Source organism: Triturus cristatus, chromosome 10 (genome assembly GCF_964204655.1).
Source record: "Triturus cristatus chromosome 10, aTriCri1.1, whole genome shotgun sequence".
Classification (NCBI taxonomy): Eukaryota; Metazoa; Chordata; class Amphibia; order Caudata; family Salamandridae; genus Triturus; species Triturus cristatus.
The window spans coordinates 387,575,569-387,596,905 of NC_140593.1; the positions used below are offsets into that span (position 1 = coordinate 387,575,569).

Genomic DNA, 21,337 nt, shown 5'->3' on the forward strand with positions numbered 1-21,337 from the left:
AATCTGTTGTTATTTGCATTAGCACTTTAGAGGTTACAAGTGCAAATTGTCATTACATACAGTCTGCTATTAATGCACTAGCACTTTAAGACCCATTCATTGATATAATGGAATTAAATTCCATGTGAAGGCTGCTATAATGCATTGGCACTTTCTAGACTTAGTTTAATCGACTTACATCAAGCTGCTGTTTATGCACTAGCACTTTATAACCTATTGGCTGTAATGCACTAGCACTTTAAGATCTAATTCTGCCTTAGAATGAGCTGCTATTTTGCACTAGCACTTTGAGATCTATCAAGAACATGACCCTCTCATTTTTAATAACTTGCTAACAGGAGGTAATGTAGACAAATGGGAGTAAGACACAATTTAACGGATTCCGCCCATAACAAATATGACATGTCGAGAATAGTGTAAAAAAAAGGGGAAGGGGGGAGTCCTTAAAAATAGTTATAATGTGGAGAGAACGAGTTAATATGTCAATTACTGGCTGACAACAATTAGACATCACATGGGGGAAGAAAAAGAAGAGAAAAGGAAAAAAGTGTAAGAAAAATATAGAAAGGGGAATAAAAATCAAATAATATATGAATCAACAAAAATAACAAGTCATAGATAAAGTGGTGCGAAAGAACAAAATAGTGATATCATCATTTTTTTTTTAAATCAAAAATACAAACATGCAAGACATCATTAACATTTAGAAAAATTGAAAAAATGTGTGCTTTGAGGAAATTGAACCTGTTGATTTCACTTCTTGAGATATAATGTATCATGTACAGATTTGATGTAAATATGAATAATTGTTTTAAAAAACTTGAGGGATGGGCCAAGGGTTAACGATAATGAAGAAGGACTAAGAACATTTAAAAACACACAATGCTGAGCCCAAAGTGACCCAGTGGAAGGTAACTCGCCGAAACGCGTAGGTCCTTATATCAGAGGCTAATGAGGACTGTGAAACTTTGAGACCGTATGTGTGGTTCCGTGAATTCTGAACCCATTCAATGAAGGTTGTCGTATCGTGATGGTTTTGATATCAGCGAACCGCGACTGACAAGTGCGGTATGCGTAAGCGTTTTCGTCATGCTACACCAATGGATTCACTGTGTATTTGACGATCTAGTCCGCACCCTTGGGTTTCATTTTGTGCATAACCGCCATTTTGTGGTTGCCCTCACATAGGCTAATGACTACAGGATGACTGTGGCCAAGCGAGCCTCTAAAGACGCGTACACTTCAGCTTGAGTTCGTGTTGACTCCTGTTTGACCTGAGTCAACTGACCCTGTTGCCCGAGGCTAAACTTGTTGAGCCAGTACCTTGTTAAGCAGCTGGTCAGATAGAGATCAAAGAGCAGGACATTATTGATTCTATGGCACACGCACACACCCCTCTATCTTTCTCCGCATCTGTTTCTGCTCCTTCCTTTTATGGCCTTATGGCCTAATTATTGATTTGGGTTGAGGTCTTTTATGATGGGCCCGTCCGGCCTGTTCGAGCAAGAATGCTGGATTTTTGCCTTGTCATTGGCGATGGGTTGGATAACTGAAAGTGGGTTTGTCGTTATGTGATGCCTCTGTAAATATCATCCTCTGATTGGTCAGATTTGTGAGTAATTGATGCTAGCCAGGAACGTGGTTTTTGGCATAAAAGACGATGCTCCGCTCTATTATGTTGAGCAGTCTCCTGAGAACATACACCGTGTTGTACTTCTAGGACCTCTGTTACTGGCTGCAGCTAATAAATTTGATCTTTGATATCAACAGAAGAATCCCGTGTCTCTGTACTCTAAGACAGGTGAACCCGAAGACTTCGGGCGTCTCCCCTGCGCCGCTGGGTTTGAATCACTGTTCTTCAGTTGGCGCCCAACTCTGGGGCGACTTCAGCGGTACCGGTCCAAGCCTGAAGATCGTGAGGAGCTTCGTGTGAAAATTCTGGAGGGAGGCCTACCACTTCATTGACCCCTGTATGTCGTTGTGGTCCGAAAGTCTTTGCTGCGAAGTTCCCCGCATTCCGACGGCTACGAAGGACTGCTGCCCTGACTGTCGCCCTGTCTTGGAGCCTTTGATGACTTGTAAAGCGAGACGATAGACGGGTCTTCTGGTGACGTCATCGATATTTCAGTTAAGTATGAGTGGAGCGTCTCCCAGTCCTTAGTTTGTTTTGGTATCCTTCGGGATCGCTTTGATTTGGTACCTGCAGGCCCCAAAGCCGAGGGACTCGTGTATTCACGAGGCTATCGTTTTGATATTCCCTTGAAGTTTGAAGCTAGACTAGTGAGCGAAGATGCCTGGTCTTAGCAGACTTGGAAAGATATTTTGTTATGGTTGTAATAGGGATTCCCGATTGGAGGACTCATGTCCGGTGCCTCCGATTGGAACTCCGACCTATGAGCTCTATTTAAAACACGGCGTGGGCCCCATCACGTATAATGATGTATGGATTAGGTATACTAGGAAGGATGGTGTCCTAAAGTGGCCCCAATATGGTAGTTACGACACGGAGATTTTGGATAATTTAGAGGTTAGACTCTTCAAAAAGAAAGCCCGGCCGGCAATGTTTGACTCTTACCGCCTTTGGCGAAAGGAAGCCAAACAAAAGGAAATTAAGTTAGCGAAACTAAATAAGGATAATGAGGAAGAGCAAGAAAGCGAACAGATGTTTAGGCAACGTAAATTAGCGGTAGACAAATGTTATCCAGCTTTGTCGCCTCAACAGCAAGAAGAAAAGAAAGATCTTGCGAAAGATCCTTTAATGTCGCATCTATTAAGTTCACCACCCCCTTATGCTCAGAGTGCTACCGCACCTCCGCAACTTGAAGTTGCGCAACCTCCGGTTGTTTTACCTCCAGTGGTTCCTCAACAGCCAGCTCTCCCTCTACTGGCTACTACTGCCTCGGCGCAGCCTTCTCAAGAGCCGCCGTCTTTGCTACCTCCTTCGTCTGCTACTCCTATACCTGTGTTGTCTGTTCCCTCTGTCACTGTTCCGACTTCGGTTCCTTCTCATTCTGCTTTGTCTCCTGTTCTTTTGTCACATTCTCCTTCTGCTCGACGGAGGATGACTGATGCGGTTGCTAGTCTTTTTTCTCCTCTAATGGGTTCATTGGGTATGTCTCCTGTTGTAGAGCGTAATCAATTGCGTAGTCAATTGCCTGGTCCTGATGAACGGACAGTGTTAGATCACTTGGCGCGTAAATGGGTTACCTTTCCTTCGCACTATGATCTTGAGGGTGTTATGGATGTTTTCCATTAATGGGAAGCACCGAAACAGAGATACGTATTTGATGTGATGTGTTCTTTCCTTCGTGAACAGTGGGAAGATAGCGAGGTAGGGCAGACTCCGCATGAGTTGTTCCGTGTGCGGTCCGAGTTTGCGAAAGGAACTATAGTGGGTCTTGATGTTGAAAGAGCAGTCGCGACATTGTTGTCGTTTAGGAGTGAGTTTCCTTCTAGGTCATTATTTGAGCCTGATTCTTCAGTTAGGAGAAAGGCACGTCAATACCCGATGCGTGAGGTTCCTCCCGTTTGGAGACCTGGTGATGCGAATGCTAATCCACCTGTTCTGGCACATTCCCAGCGTGTTTGGTTACATATTCCATGGAAGCGTGCCGAAGTCCTAGCTCTAAAGCAGACTCTGCCTGATCCACGTAAAAATCCTGCGGGGTTTTATAAGGAGCTATCTCAAACTGCGGGTTCATGTATTATGAATTTGGCTGATATAGATATGTTATTTGGGAATGTTGTTCCACAGCCTATATGGAGTAAGATTTGTCATACAGATCATGCGCAGCAATTAGGTGATACATGGAATAACCTTAGAACTGCAGATGAAAGACAAATAGGTGGTGCTAAACACAAGAATGTGATTGCTGATCTCCCTGGTAGAATTATTGATTATATGAAGACTTTGATGCCTGCTATGCGTGTCAATTGGGACAAGTTGTCTGCATGCAAGCAGAAGAAAGACGAAACTGTGTCCGACTTTTTCACTCGATTTGAAGAGACATTTGCAGACCACAGTGGTCAAGATATGAGTACAGAAGGTGGTCAAAGGTTGTTCGTTGACAAGTTTGTGCATAATTTGCTTCCCGAGTTGTGCAATAGGTTGAAGGATTCTGAAAGTGCCTGGGCTGTTTCTTCGTCAGCACAGATATTGGCTACTGCCCAGTACTATGAGAATAGAAATAAGGATGAGATAGAGAAAGCGGATAAAAAGACTAAAGAACTGAAGACTAAGGTTCTTTTGCAGCAAGCATACCCGCCTCGCAACACCCAGCGTGATTATCAGCAACTCCAACAATATCAGAGAAACTCGCAAAGGCTCGAGTCTTCTCAACAGCGTTTTCCTGTAGGTCCTAATCAGTGTGCGTATTGCAAAGAAGAGGGTCACTTCAAGAATAGTTGCCCGACTTTATTACAGCGCACGAATGGTGTTTCTGGTATGAGAGGTCGAGGTGTTCGACAAGCTCCACGAGGTCGAGGACATGGTATGTCTCAGATTGCGCGTTCCTTGCCTCTGCAGAACTCGATGAATTGTTTTGATCAACAGAATGGTGCGTCTGGTAGGACGGCTCAGTACTATGCGGATGATTATTACGTTGAAGGTGAGAATATGGAAGGTAACGATTGCTAGGACAGCCACAGACAAAGAGAGGGAGTCGTTTCAGTTCCAGTAGATCAGAGTGGACCTTATGTTGAAGTGATTGCATCAGGTGTGTCAGAGCCTTTTCTGTTGGATACTGGTGCTGCGAAGAGTTCTATCATGCACTCTAAACTCCCTGGCGCACCTTTGTCTGGCTCAACGAATGTTTCAGTAGGTTTTTCTGGCGCCCCGGTTAGAAATCCGATTTCTAGTCCTTTGTCTCTTTCTGTCGGACCTTGTGAATTCGAAGCACCCCTCATTCTGACGACAGGTTGTGGTGAGAACTTGTTGGGATTGGACTTGTTGAAGAGATTGTATGCGACGCTTTATTGTTCTCCTTCAGGAGTACAGCTTACATTGGGAAAGAGAGTGATCTCTCCGATGTATTTGGCTAAAGACCAACTTCCAGCTGAATTGTCTTCTCTTCCTGATTCTCTTTGGGCTACTGGTCCTAATGATGTGGGTCTTTGGGAGATTCCGCCATATGTTGTGACATTGAAGGCGAATGCTAGATTGCCACGCATTCCACAGTATCGTATCTCAAGTGATGGTGAAAGAGCACTCTTGGCGATCATCTCTGATCTGATTGAGAAAGGTGTGATTGAGGAAACGAGAGGTAATGTGTTCAATAGTCCGGTTTTGCCTGTTCTGAAGAGAACCGATTCTTCTCAGCCTCCTGTATATAGGTTTGTGATCGATCTTCGCGAGGTGAATATGATCGTTGTTCCACAATTCCCTGTCGTGCCTGATATCACCGTTTTACTGACTTTGATTCCGGCCACAGCCACGTGGTTTTCGGTGATTGATCTGAAGAATGCTTTCTTCAGCATCCCAATTGCCGTGGAGAGTAGAGATATTTTTGGCTTCTCCTTAGGAGGCCGAAGTTTCCGGTTTAAACGCGCTCCTCAAGGCTATTGTGAGAGTCCATCGATCTATAGTCAAGCCTTGAAGACGCAACTTGATTTGTTGGTTTTACCTGATGGTGCTGCCCTTATTCAGTATGTTGATGATCTTTTAGTTGCTGCTGACAATGAAGAGACTTGTAGAGAGGCTACTCTGTCGTTGTTACGTCACTTGTCTGATTTCCATCATAAGGTTTCGAAGTTGCAGTATTGTCGACAAGAAGTTACCTACTTAGGCCACCTCTTATCGAAGGAGGGAAGAAGATTGACCCCAGAAAGAATTCAAGCGATTGCGAAAATGAGTGTGCCTACGACACAGAGAGAAGTGCGTGCGTTTCTAGGTATTACATCGTACTGTAGACAGTGGATTCCTAATTTTTCGTTGCTTGCAAAACCTTTGATAGCTCTTACTGTTAAGGATACTCCGAATCCTATTCCTTGGACTGACGAATGTCAGAAGAGTTTTTCAGAATTGCGTGATGCGCTGTGTTCGGCTCCTGTGTTGGGTACTCCCGATTACAGTAAACCCTTCACATTGTATGTCCACGAGAGAGAGGGATGTGCATTGTCAGTTTTGACTCAACAGTTTGGCGATAAGCAACGTCCATGTGCTAATTTTTCGTCGACTTTGGATCCGGTAGCTAGAGCGTTGCCGAGTTGCTTGAGAGCTACAGCGGCAGCGGCTGTTTCAATCCAACAGTCTGCTGGTTTGGTGATGGACAATACACTGATCGTGATGGTTCCACATGCAGTGGATACCTTGTTGAACCGTACCAAGACACAGCACTTAACTAGTGCTCGGTTGTCAGGTTACAAATTGACCTTGTTAGCAAGTCATGTACATATAAAGAGATGCAACACGTTGAATCCAGCCACGTTGTTGCCGATCTCAACTGAGACAGATGATACCGAACAGCATGATTGTTTTCTTAGGACTGAGGAAGAAACGAAAGGGAGGATAGACCTTAGGGACACTCCTCTTGCGGAATGTGATGGTACTTTATGGGTTGATGGTTCGTGCTTCAAGCTTCCGAATGGTGATACGACTGCGGCATATGCGGTTACGACTTTGCATACGATTGTTGAAGCTGCTCGTATCCCACATAATTCAGCACAAGCGGCAGAGTTGATTGCATTGACAAGAGCGTGTGTGTTGTCGAAAGGGAAAAGAGTGACTGTGTACACTGACAGCCAGTATGCATTCAGTGTTGCTCTTAGCTTTGGACAATTGTGGAGAGAATGTGGGTTTCTGACTTCGCATGGGACCAAGATCCAACATGGTCAATTGGTGAATGAACTTCTTGAATCTCGTACTCTGCCGTTGCAAGTTGCGATCGTGAAATGCAGTGTGCATAAGAAAGTCACGGATGATGTTGGTCGTGGTAATGCGTTTGCAGATGAAGTCGCGAAAGAGACTGCGAGAGATGTGATGAGTCGAATGTATGTTGCGGGTTCGGCGAGATGGGTTCCAGATAGAAGTATGTGTGAAGATACGATTGAGAGTGTGAAATCCATCCAAGCTGAAGCTACAGAAAAAGAGTTGAATGAATGGAGAGAAAGCAAGGGTAAATTGGACTCGAATGGTTGTTGGGTTGAGTTGTCAGAGCATCAGCGATGGTTGTTGCCTGATGCGTATGTACTTCCAGTGGTTACGATGGCACATGGAATGGCCCACATCAGTGTGAAAGGGATTTGTAAGTTGTTGGCCCCAGTATGGCAAAATGCTGGAATTCCTAAGTGTGCAGAGAATTTGGTCAAGAACTGTATGGTTTGTTTGATGTACAATCCTGGTAAGGGAACTCCAACTCCAGCTGGTCATTTTGCTCCTCCCACATATCCGTTTGAGGCTTTGCAGCTAGATTTCATCCACATGGAGAGGTGCAACAACCTGAAGTATGTCTTAGTGGTTGTTTGCTCTTTTTCTAGATGGGTGGAAGCCTACCCTTTGAAGGACAATACTGCCTTGTCCACAGCTAAAGCCCTTATTAAGGAATTTTTCCCTAGGTATGGGTTGCCGAGAATGGTCTGGAGTGACAATGGGAGCGAATTTGTGGGTCAAGTGATGAAGAGAGTGTGTGATGGGTTAGGAATCCGGCAGAAGTTCCACGCTGCCAATCATCCCCAGTCAGCTGGTCTAGTTGAGTGCTACAATGGCACGTTAAAATTGAAATTGGCCAAAATTCAAGCGAGCTCTGGTCTACGATGGCCTGATGCTTTGCCGTTAGACCTTCTGTCCACAAGAATGACTGTACATTCGCGAATGGGTCTGAGTCCTTATGAGGTTGTGTTTGGTCGCCCGGCAAATATTTGGGGAGTGCCGCGGCCGACAAAATTTTGTGAGATAGAACACCCTGTATTGCTTGACTACCTGTACGAATTGACGGCTAAATTGCGTGTTCTGCATCAACAGGTTCATGATACTTTGCCACAGGTTTCTGAAGATCCAGGGCACACCATTGAACCTGGCGCGTGGGTGCTCGTGAAGAATTTTCAGCGAACCAAGAACGAGCAGCCCCGCTGGACAGGACCGTACCTAGTGTTATTGTCTACCCGTTCTGCGGTACGAGTGCACGGTAAAAAGAACTGGATTCACGGCGTACATTGTAAGAGGGCCCCTTTGCCTCTGCCGTACGACCGGTGGGTCCAAAAAGGACTTCCTGATTCTGAGACTGAGACCGTGCCTCGTTTTCTGCCTTTCAGCGATGCCCGTTTGATTGGAACAAACACTGAGCCAGAAAGTGATAATCTTCTTCAAGAAGCTGTGCCTCCATCGAACCGTTTGAACACTGTTAAACCTGAGCTACTTTTCCGAGAACAGACATTGCCTGGCAAAGAGCGTTATAATTTGCGACCAAGAGTCGCAGGACAAATAACAAATTAAGTTCCTTCTTTGCTATTTTTTTAAGGTCAGCTCCCCTCCGAGAAACTATTTAGATTTTTGTTTTTCGAACCACCATCCGGGTTCAGCTGAAGGGTCGCGGTGCCAAGTCCTTGGAGTGCAAGCCGAAGACGTTAGGTCGACGGTTCTGGTTGGTCTAAGGGCGTTCCCTGGACCAACAGGTGCATTCCTTAGCACGGAACACCCATCCGCCGCGAGCAGCACGGTTAGAGGATGGAGTTTTTTGGGATGGAGAGACCTACTAAAAGAATGAGCTTCAAGAACGAAATGTGTATAATAATGAGTAGAAAACGTTTTTTAATATTATGTCTGTTTATACTGTTTAGTTTAATGATGTTTTTAATCGGATATGTGACATTCTCTATTCAAGTAACATTTATGCCCACTGCACAACCCATGCCTCCTCCTACTGTTTCTTCGCATTCTTTTCACCCTCTGCCCGAACATGAGTCCATTAGGAGAATGGAATTCGCTAATAATTCCTTTGTTCAGCTTCTGCACCAACACCAGCTAGTAGTGAACACAACAAATTGTTGGGTGTGTGGCCTTATGCCCCATACTACAGATAAAGGTATTCCTTATCTGGTCCTGCCATTTAGCTACAATGGTTCTGTGTGGGCATACAGAACAATGTTCATTTATGCCCGTGAAGTCAACCCCCTACGTTCTGTGAAGGATAATCCGAAGAATAGTGCTCTGGTCAAGGGAATAGTCGACATGATTAGATGAATAGGCTCTTATGAGACTATCCCGAGAGATGAGACGCTAGCGTATATTGGATGGAACGTTACTGGATATGGAGCTAGTCTGAGTGGGAACCAGCGAGCGAAGAGATCCTCCCCGATTTGGATAGTACCCCATCAGGGTCATTACTGTCTGCAAGGTAATGGCAAGAATCGTAGAGCTCAGTTAGTGAAGAGTGTCTGCATTGAGACATATGTTTTTGCATCCGAGACTTCCCCACCGTTTCTAGCAGCTAAGGGTACCTACTTCATTTGCCATGACAGAGCGTATACATGGTTGCCCCCTGATTTCTCGGGCACATGTTTTGTCTCGTTCTTGTTACCCCCTACATTTACAGCTGCGGCAGATTACCACAAGATGAGAGTCGTTACAGGTGTCTTCAGAAAGGAAGATACCGCAGGACAAGAATTGGGAGATTTCTCGAAGGGTTTTCTGCCATTTTGGGGACCTATGGTTAACAGCAGGAGCATACGGCAATTGACTAGAGTAGTTGAGTCCACCATAGTGGAGACTGCCGGCGCCCTTAGTAACTTGACTGCTGAGCTTCAGTCGGATCGCCTTATGACTCTTCAGAACAGAGTTGCGTTAGATTAGATGTCATACTTGCAGATAGAGGAGGGGTCTGTAAATTGATCCAATCAAGCTGTTGTGTTTTCATTCCAGACAATGCTCCGACAGTTTTCCAAGCCATCTCCAAGCTACATAAGCTCTCCGAGTCCGTACATGTGGACGAAGGAGATTGGTCGTTAATGGGATGGTTCTGGAGATTGTTATCCACCTGGGGATGGAAGATTCTGATGGTCATTGGGATGGTATTAGCTATCCTTTTCCTGTTCTGTCTTTGTATACAGTGTGCTCCTGCGATCTGTGGCCTTTTTGCTACCTCGTGTTCGAGGAGACCTGTCCAGAGAGAGTTACTAAGTACCAGGATGATGCTACAGCAACATCTCAATGATCTGATGAATATAGACCTGGACTCAGATTGACGTGAGTTTAGGTTATTGCCTATGTAAGGGCAAAAGGAGGGTCTGTAGTTCCGTCAATTCTGAACCCATTCAATGAAGGTTGTCGTATCGTGATGGTTTTGATATCAGCGAACCGCGACTGACAAGTGCGGTATGCGTAAGCGTTTTCGTCATGCTACACCGATGGATTCACTGTGTATTTGACGATCTAGTCCGCACCCTTGGGTTTCATTTTGTGCATAACCGCCATTTTGTGGTTGCCCTCACATAGGCTAATGACTACAGGATGACTGTGGCCAAGCGAGCCTCTAAGGACGCGTACACTTTAGCTTGAGTTCGTGTTGACTCCTGTTTGACCTGAGTCAACTGACCCTGTTGCCCGAGCCTAAACTTGTTGAGCCAGTACCTTGTTAAGCAGCTGGTCAGATAGAGATCAAAGAGCAGGACATTATTGATTCTATGGCACACGCACACACCCCTCTATCTTTCTCCGCATCTGTTTCTGCTCCTTCCTTTTATGGCCTTATGGCCTAATTATTGATTTGGGTTGAGGTCTTTTATGATGGGCCCGTCCGGCCTGTTCGAGCAAGAATGCTGGATTTTTACCTTGTCATTGGCGATGGGTTGGATAACTGAAAGTGGGTTTGTCGTTATGTGATGCCTCTGTAAATATCATCCTCTGATTGGTCAGATTTGTGAGTAATTGATGCTAGCCAGGAACGTGGTTTTTGGCATAAAAGACGATGCTCCGCTCTATTATGTTGAGCAGTCTCCTGAGAACATACACCGTGTTGTACTTCTAGGACCTCTGTTACTTGCTGCAGCTAATAAATTTGATCTTTGATATCAACAGAAGAATCCCGTGTCTCTGTACTCTAAGACAGGTGAACCCAAAGACTTTGGGCGTCTCCCCTGTGCCGCTGGGTTTAAATCACGGTTCTTCATATGCTTTGAAATAAAGTAAGAACTTTGTCTCATCAAAGCTGTGTCTGATGATGAGAGCCGTGTACTGCTGCAGATGACATACATGAAGAGGAAGCCAGAAGTGAAACATATATATATATATATATATATATATATATATATATATATATATATATATCTACTGGCAGTCGCCAGTAGATAGTTATAGTTAGGACCGAGTTTCCATAGGAAATCTCAAAATTCTATTTTGAATAACTTTGGTGCCGGTTGACGAATCCTTGTGAAATTTTCAAAACTAATGGGGCGCTCCGCTCAGCTCCTACCCTGAAAGTCTCGGGGTGATTCCTCAAGTGGGGGCTGAGAAAAAAGGGGGGTCCCAAAACGCGTTTTCCCCATGCATTTTCCCATAGGACCTTTAGTCGAAGGTACAGCCCGAACGGCTGAACAGAATTAGTTGAAATTTGGCAAAGAGGTAGTCCTCAGGTCAGGCATGTGCCTTTTGCATATATGGTGTCAATCTGTTCAGTAGTTCCTGAGAAAATTGCAGTTAAAAGTACATAAATATCTATAGCCGCGCACCGTGCGCACACGGTGCGCGCACCTGACGTGCGCGAGCGTAATTCTGATTGGTGGTTACATGTCAGTCAACATTCGAATCGGTCGAAATCAGGAAGTGTCGGCCGCCATTTTGTGTGTTGTGTGTGTGACAGGGAAAAAGAAAGGTGGAGAACGTGAAAAGGGGGCAGGGTAGAGAGTTCCTGACCTCCTAGCCTTTGTCAGGGGGTCCCTGAAGGACCCCGAAGGGTGAAAAAAACATTTTAATTTTTTTTTTTTAAATCGCGGGGTGCGCGCACAGCAGAAAAAAATCATTAAAAAAAATAGAATTAAAAATCAAGTGTAAGTGTTTAGATGTTGGTTGGCTCTAAAAAGAGCCTTTGTGTTAATTGAGGAACAGAGGAACAAAAAAAAAAAAAAAATTATGGGGTGGGCATGTGTGCTGCTGTATCTTGGTCTCTATTAGGTTAATGCTGGTGTCACCATAAGAGAGAACAGCATTGCACATATTGCACCGTAAATGAACCCTCTGGAACAGAGGGTGGATATCCAGAGGTCGAGAAGAAGGTGAAGCTGCGGCCGCAGATGAAGTGCTCGGCTGAGCTGCTGGCTGTGCTGCTGGAGGGTTGTCTCTTGCAGCTCGAGTACACTCCCGAGCATAAGCCACAGGATGTACTCCACTAAAGTGCCTTAACATAGAGTAGATACTAAAAGAGTAATTTTTTTTAGGATCTCCTCTTGATAAGACCACTCCACAAATAGTGCAGGTGACTTTAGGAGCATTCACCTTCTTCTGGCCCTCTGGAAAAGTAAAATATTTCCAAATAAATGAGTCTTTTTGTTTCCTCTGTCTTGGTGGCACAAAGCTCTCCTCCTCACTCCCAGAAGATGACTGCTGCTCTGCCATTTTCAAGTACTGGAGTACTGGAAAAGCTGCTCAGCTCCTTCTCCCAGGGAATCAGAAGAAATAATGAGGGGGGTGGGTGTGGTGTTGGAAGATTCTGGAACTGAAACTACTATGAACCAATGAAAAGTGTTGTTTCGTAATCACATGACTTGCTGTGCGCGCACCGTGCGCGCACGGAGCACACGTGCATGCGTGTACGGAGCACGCACGCGCGTACGGAGCACGCGCGCATGCACGTACGGAGCATGCGTGCATGCGCGTACGGAGCACGCACGACGTACGCATGCGCACACAGAGCACGTACGCATGCGCACACAGAGCACATACTTGTGCGCGCACGGTGCGCGCACCGTCAAAATCCCTAAAAAAAAAAATTCAACTGTTTATAAGTTTATAGAAGATATTAACTATGCTGTTCAACTTTATCCAAATTCAAACAAAAAAAGAGCTGAGCCATTCCATATTACAGGATACAGTCAATCTATAACTATATACATAGGTAGCTTATTGTAAAATAAATATTTACAAAATATAATAATACATTCATAAATTAGCATTTAAAAAACCTTTGAAATTCACTGAAAAAACCATAGGTTTCACACATGTTATAGTTAGAAATTAGCATTTAAAAAACCTTGCAAATTCACTTAAAATACCATAGGTTTCACACACGTTATAGTTAGGAATTAGCATTTAAAAAACCTTGCAAATTCACTGAAAAAACCATAGGTTTCACACACGTTATAGTTAGGAATTAGCATTTAAAAAACCTTGCAAATTCACTGAAAAAACTATAGGTTTCACACACGTTATAGTTAGGAAATAGCATTTAAAAAACCTTGCAAATTCACTGAAAAAACCATAGGTTTCACACATGTTATAGTTAGCTGGACATTTCACTCGTACAAAACCATTGAAATTCCCTCATTATAGTTAGTTCAGCTAACTATAACTCGCGCGACCGCAATCCACTGCTGATGACGTCACATATTACATCACTCATGACATGCTCAGTGACATCACTCATGACATCACTGATGACATCTCAAATGACATCACTGATGACATCACTGATGACATCATCCTTGTGTAAGAGTGGCAGACCTCTTCTTATCCTAATATAAACTTTGATACACACATTGAAAAATACAAACTAAAGTTTTGAAAACTATAGAGATACCAATACCAGTTAGAGCAACCTATTCAGTAATTCCAACATCTACATACGCATCCACTCATTCATCAACACTTCTATATAGTCACTCATACATGTACTCAGTCATCATATGTACTCATACACCTATACATCCTGTTACACACCTACACTCATACATAGAGTTACTCACACACATACTCACACATGCAAATACACATCCATTTACCTGCATATACAGCTATACACACACCACTACACTTACTTCTACAGAAACGTACACATACTTACTCTCTTAAACAATCACGTATAGAAACACATACTTATTTATACAGGAAGTATTCCAATCTCTCACTCTCACATATCCTCACTTATATACATCAATACTCACATATACTAGTTTAAAACATATGGACTTACTCATAAAGACACTATTGAGACAGTCATTCACTCTCTTACTCACCCATACACACACTCATCCACCCATACTGTCCTGCTCACATACTGTCTTCAAAACACATACAAACAGTGAGTCACTCATTCATGCATCTATACGCTAAGTAACATCCCCCACTGAACCATACAGACACTCATACTGATACTCTAAAAACGAACTAATAACCCATATACACACTCATGTAGCTACTCACCAACCCATGCAGCCACTTATACACAAAGTGAGACACTGATACAGATATTTAAATATTTAAACATTACTCACTAATACTTGTATTCACTAAGATACTGTTAATAAGTCAGTTATACAATTAATTTTACAAAAAAAAACATCCATTTAGACACTTATTTACCCATTTATTCTTCCATTAACCTTTAGATATACATATATAAAAAATATTTATTTTTCAGAAAGACACTGGATGTCTTCAGTGATGTCATCAGTGATGTTAGAGATGTCATCAGTGATGTCATGAGTGATGTCACTGAGCATGTCATGAGTGATGTAATATGTGACGTCATCAGCAGTGGATTGCGGTCGCGCGAGTTATAGTTAGCTGAACTAACTATAACGGGTGAATTTCAATGGTTTTGTACGAGTGAAATGTCCAGCTAACTATAACATATGGTTTTTTCAGCGAATATATATATATATATATATATATATATATATATATATATATATATACATATATATTACCTACTGGCGGTCGCCAGTAGGTAGTTATAGTTAGGACCCTGTTTCCATAGGAAAACCGCAACATTCTATTTTGAATAACTTTGGCGCCGGTTGATGAATCCTCGCGAAATTTTCAAAACTAATGGGACGCTACGCTCCGCTCCTACCCTGAAAGTCTCGGGGGGATTCGTCAAGCGGGGGCTGAGAAAAAAGGGGGGTCCCAAAACGCGTTTTCCCCATGCATTTTTCCATAGGACCTTTAGACACAGCTACAGCCCGAACGGCTGAACAGAGTTATTTGAAATTTGGCAGAGAGGTAGTCTACAGGTCAAGGAAGTGCCTTTTGTAGGTCTGGTATAAATCTGTTCAGTAGTTCCTGAGAAAATAGCCTTTAAATCAATATATATATCTGTGGCAGCTTACGGTGCGCTTACCGTGCGCTTACGGTAAGCTTACCGTACGCGTACGGTGCCGTGCGCGAGCGCGATTCTGATTGGCTGTTAGATCTTAGTAAACATTCGAATCGGTCGAAACCAGGAAGTGTCGGCCGCCATTTTCTCTCTCGCACTCTGAGGGGGGGGGAGGAAAATCAAAGTCGGAAAACATTAAAAGAGGCTTGCTAGACAGCTCCCAACCACCTAGTCATGGTTATGGTGTCCCAAAAGAACCAACAAGGCCAAAAATTTAATTTTTTTTATTGTTGAAAAATCGTCGATTACGCTTACCGTATGCGTACGGTAAAATATAAATAAAAATAAAAACAATATCCACGTTTTCCCCACCCCGTGTGCAAAAGGGGCCCGAAGGGGACCTTTTGTGCCTGGCATATTTAGTAACAGAAAAATCAATAGATAACCTTTAACAACGATGCGCCTAATACGGCCTCCGTGTGCGGACGGTACGCGAAGCGCATCGTGCGTACATGGCCCATCTAGCGTAACGTGGGCACGCGGTGCGCGTAGCGCACCGCGTGCCCACCGTGCGTGCACGGCACTAACTGCGTAAAGTGGGCGCGCGGTGCGCGAAGCGCACCGCGTGCTCACGGTGCGCGAAGCGCACCGTGCGCGCAAGGAACGAACTGCGTAAAGTGGGCACGCACGCCACGAACGGCGTAAAGTAACTTAGCATTTTAAAAAACGTACAAATTCACTGAAAAAACCTTAGGTTTCACACACGTTATAGTTAGGAATTAGCATTTAAAAAACCTTGCAAATTCACTGAAAAAACCATAGGTTTCACACAAGTTATAGTTAGCGGACATTTTACTGATAAAAAACCATTGAAATTCCCCCGTTATAGTTAGTGCAGGCAACTATAACTCACGCGATCGCAATCCTCTGCTGATGACATATGTGTCTTTATGAAAAAAAATTTTTGTAATATATGTATAGCTAAAAATTTATGGAAGAAGACATGGGTAAATAAGTGTCTAAATACAGTATTAGCATCAGCAGAGGATTGCGGTCGCGTGAGTTATAGTTGCCTGCACTAACTATAACGGGGGAATTTCAATGGTTTTTTATCAGTAAAATGTCCGCTAACTATAACTTGTGTGAAACCTATGGTTTTTTCAGTGAATATATATATATATATATATATATATATATATATATATATATATATATATATATATATTACGAGTATTCCTCCGCTGACTTTCGTCCAACGGCTCTCCCAAAGGATGGACACAGACCCGAAAATATGTGCAAGATTTTCTTTTTATTCCATTGTCGCCATAACGCGTTTCGGCTCGCCTGAGCCTTGATCACATGACAGTGGCATATGGAGATAGCTCCCTTTTTAAAGTGACAGTGCAACAGTAATCACGATCACGTGACAAGCATGGCGCGTAGATTATCCATGAACATAGACAAAAGCTTAACCAAAACAGAATATGATTAGAACATTTGATGCAGTTCGTGTGTCACAATTACAAAAAAATGTCCATTTGTTTTTCACATAGTCGAATAAACATTGCTTGATACATCTCGGTAAAATACCGTCATTCGGTTCATGATAATAATCATTCGCCTGTGCTTGCCAAGGTATAAGAGTCTGATATACATGTACATATTTTTTCTTTTGTTCTGATACATGAATCGTGATACGTTATTTTAAAAGGAAAAATAATAAAAGTATAAATATTATTTATGTACAAGTGCAAAGTGTAAATAAAACCCATATGTGTGCAAATACAACCTAAAAACAATATATTTGTATAAATCTTGTTTCAGCAATTTGTGGGACCATATTTGAGAATTAAAACTGATGTTTGTGGAAAGTACATGTAGATTGTGTTTCAATGTACTGTTATGAGAGCTAATGTGTCCTCTGTATAGGTGGCGGGATTCAAACAATGCCTCGGGTTTATAGTTAGAATAATCATCGAATTATGCTGGTGAAATACCTGGACCTCTATTGATGTATAATAACATTCATTTTAAATATTCAGGTAGTTTTAAATCATGGTCATCATTTTTATATATGGTATCTCAGTCTTCAATAAATGAACGAACAAACGAACAAACCAACCGCACCTGTAAAGTGCATAAATGCCAGTGCAATATAGTGTGTGCAAAAAATGCCAATAAATAAATTAAAAGGTACTTGGACCTTCAAAAATGTATCTATCGACCTATCTATATAATCTTTCATCTAGATAGGCACCACTGAAGACGAATGTGTTCTAACCACTTTAAATACCTTAAAATTTAATTTACTAGGTGTCGATAAGAACATATTATAAAAATGAATAAATAGTAAGATATCATATTTATAAAATTACCTAAAAGAATCTTTAGTAAAACATAATGTAACCAATGATTAAAATTCAATGATTTAAAATTCTACAAGGCATTGTGGTAAACGTTCGAGAGCTAAACATTGCATGTGGTTGATTTCTACTCTCTCTAAGGACAATCAGGTCTGTTGTGTCAAATCAAACATGTGTAAAGGTCTTCTGTAGCGTTGAGACCCGCAGGATATATATATATATGTAGGGATTCTTGTAAATTGTCTCGCATGACAGGAAATCAAGATGCGGCACACCAGAAGACAGTACAATCATTTTATTGTGCACCAAGTTAAGGCTGATGTGTTTCGGTGTAAGCCTTTGTCAAGTGATTTCCTGTATGCCAATCTCCCTTAGAAATAACCTCAAAAGTTCATAGACATAGAAGATTGATTCCCAATTTTCCGCTATGCAAATTACTTTAACCATACCATATTTCCTCATACAGTTACGGCTGAGATTTCAATATTGTGTGTTACTTTTTTGCACGTCTGGCGGGCAGTCCCAGCACCACTATGATGCCGGGCGGACCCCCCGCCATCATAATGAGCCCCTTAGTTTATACACCATTGGAGAATCAGACTCTTTTTGACATCCCTCCTAGAGACTACCTGTCCTTTGGACTCTGAGAGATTTAGACCTCAATGCTTACTTTTGATTCTTTCCTCAGAGTGGCTTAGGCTAACACTTACTCTCTGACCCATAGAAGACTCTTGACGAGCTTCTAAAATGCTGACATCTTCTTACTTGATTTCCCCTTGCCTTGTTCTAATTTCCTTTATGGAAACTCCCTGATATTTTAGATTCTTTAGGGTATAGAACTATCCCTTTAGCTGGAACTTTACTTTAGGTGATGTAAATGCATCTATGTATAGACAACACAACTTGCAACTCTTTTCTGAGCATCAAATAGTTCTCCTGGTCTTTTTATTCCTATGACTGAATTACTTGTTTGTTTATTATTGGTTCAACTCAATGTCTTCCATAATTGGGCCTGCCAGCTGCTATTTTGTACTTCTATACCGTGGTGTTCAGTCGTGTATCTTAACTTGATTTTGAATTTGTAATACACCTTCTTAACTCTAGTTACTGATTCCTGGTCCTCATTGTGTAACCAAATGGGTTACACTGTTAATTGAATTTGATTGATGTCAATGTTAACTCCCATCACCTCTCAGTCAGACAAAAAGGTCCATCAGAGAACTAATGGTAAATAAGTGGGCCCAGAAAACGCTGTATCAGGATCCACATCTACACTATAAGGGTGACAATCAAAACCTTATGAACTTTGAGAAACAGGTTACGTAAATCATAAGACTGTAAAACCTGGCATTGTCTTCATTATAGAAAACTGTCACTCAGTTGGTTGCCTTCCAATTTTGGACAAAGTGGTCCGAACAGTGTTTAAAATCCTCAAGCAAAACTGGGTAGGCAACTGTGGTGGGGGGGGGGGGTCATAATTTTTACCCAACGTCTCAAAAGGAAACTGGCTAAGTGCAAATAATATTCTGGTACAGATACATTCCTAGTTGTAAGCAGACTACCAGAGAAATTAACATTTATTTTGTTCCTACCTCTGAACATCTCCCCATTGGCAGTGTTTCCTACTTAATCGATTTTGCTGAACGTTTTCATCTATGCCCATTACAATTGCCTGGAAGCATGGATTTATGGCACTAAGAGCATTCGGACAATGCTGCAGGTAATACTCAAAATGATATGTGCTCTCTGAATTTCCAGTAAAAAAATCTTAATGCTACTCTCTCCATAGGCAACCTTTTAGACCCTGCCTTCTACCACACTGACCTTTTTCTAGTTAACTCCCTTGTATCCTTTTCACATGTACATCATCCAGATTAGCCTGTAAATGGAATAAAGTGACTCTTCTGTACCTATACCCCAGTATTCAAAAGCTCTTTGCACCTTTATCAGAGTGACATGGTTGCTTGCATATTACCGAACCACTGGCTTTGCTAAGCCACTGGCTTCTAGAATAACGGGATACAATCACACACTTGGCAACTGTACTCCATGGAATAAAGATCTTTACTGATCTTTTCCCCAGACCACAACACAACAAAATGCTCTTTCTTTGGTCAACCAGTTTCGAACTCAAGATTGCTCTTTAGCGCAAATTCCTCCTCTGAATTTGAATCTTTTGCAAAATCTTCTCAACCATTTGAAATCTGGGTCCCCTAGAGATGTGGCCCATCCCACTATTCTTAACCAAATTACAGACACGGTATCCCCTATCATTCTGGACCTGATTAATACTACATTCTCAATCGGGCTTGTCCCCCCTTTGTGTAAATGAGCTATGGTTAAAGCTCTTTTAAAAAAAACAAATCTGGATCCAGAAGTATTAGCGAACTACTGTCCCATCTCTCTATTGCCAGGAATTACCAAAATTGCTGAGAAATATGTTCATTCTGTTCTTTCTGCATTTTTGGAGGATAACGATTGTCTCCACCCTTCACAAACTGGTTTTAGACCTCATCAAGGTACGGAGACTGCTCTTCTGGTAGTAGTGCATGAGGCGAGAAAAATCCTGGATGCCGGAGGCTGTGCTGTGATTGTTCTCTTAGATCTAAGCGCAGCCTTCGACACGGTCAACCATCAACTGCTCATCCAGAGACTTAGGGAGGTAGGAGTGACAGGGACAGCTCTTAAATGGCTGAAGTCCTTTTTGGAGGATAGGTCATTCCATGTATTTGAGGATGAATTTATTTCTGTATGTATGCCACTTAGATGTGGGGTCCCTCAGGGTTCCTCCCTGAGCCCCACTCTTTTTAACGTTTACATGAGCCCTCTGGCTGAGGTAGTGGAACCGTTTGGCATCCAGATTGTCACCTATGCTGATGCCACCCAGCTGATTATCTCTTTAAAACAGCTTGATAAAGCTTGGTCTGACCTAGCTGGCTGCCTCGAAAGAATGTCAGTCTGGATGGAAGGCTCTTACCTGAAACTTAATGGGGCAAAAACAGAGCTGATGGTCTTTGGTAATACTCCTTCACTGAATGTAAGCTCATTCAGGCCTGGTTGTTTTGGTCCAATGCCCCCCCCCCCTAAAGATCAGATCAAGAGCCTTGGTGTATGGCTGGACCACAATTTAAACTTCAAGGAGCAAGCACGGAAGGTGGCAGGCAGTTGTTACGGGATCCTTACGGTGATACGTAATAACCTCCCTCTTGTTGCCTTTTCAGGCTAGGAGACTATTGGTCCAAGCATTGATTCTCTCCCGGCTTGATTACGCCAACGCTCTTTATTTGGGAGTCCCCTGTAAACTATTAAAAAACTGCAGACTGTGCAAAATTGCGCAGCACGCCTGCTCATGGATTGTTTCTAATCGTGAATCTGCAAAGCCTTCTATTGCCACTCTTCATTGGAAAAATAACAATTGGCTCCCAATTGCGGAAAGAGTCCAGTTTAAAGCTTTGTGTATTGCACATAAGGCAATGTCAGCTAAGGGTCCGCCCATTATACAGTCTATTATCTCTCCCTATTGTCCTAATAGGTCCCTGCGCTCAGGTAACAAGTACTTGGCGTCAGTTCCTATAATAAAAAGATCCCGGAGTGGAGGCCGTCTGCACTCATACAATATAGCGAAGTTGTGGAACCAGCTTCCCACTCACATTCATCTGGAAGCTAATCGTCTGACCTTTCGAAAACGTAGAAAAACGTTTTTGTTTCTTTGAAGACCGTCTCGGAGTTCTATGA

At 42.7% G+C, this 21,337-nt stretch overlaps 1 protein-coding gene across 1 annotated transcript in view; it reads left to right on the forward strand.

The window, feature by feature from the left end:
• Positions 1-11,005, forward strand: part of LOC146789492 (uncharacterized) — a 112,542-nt gene extending 101,537 nt beyond the window's left edge. The window contains exon 5 of the transcript XR_014969805.1: positions 7,958-11,005. The gene's annotated coding sequence lies outside the window, so the exon portion shown is untranslated. The remainder of the gene's footprint in view (positions 1-7,957) is intronic.
• The last annotated feature ends 10,332 nt before the right edge of the window (positions 11,006-21,337 follow it).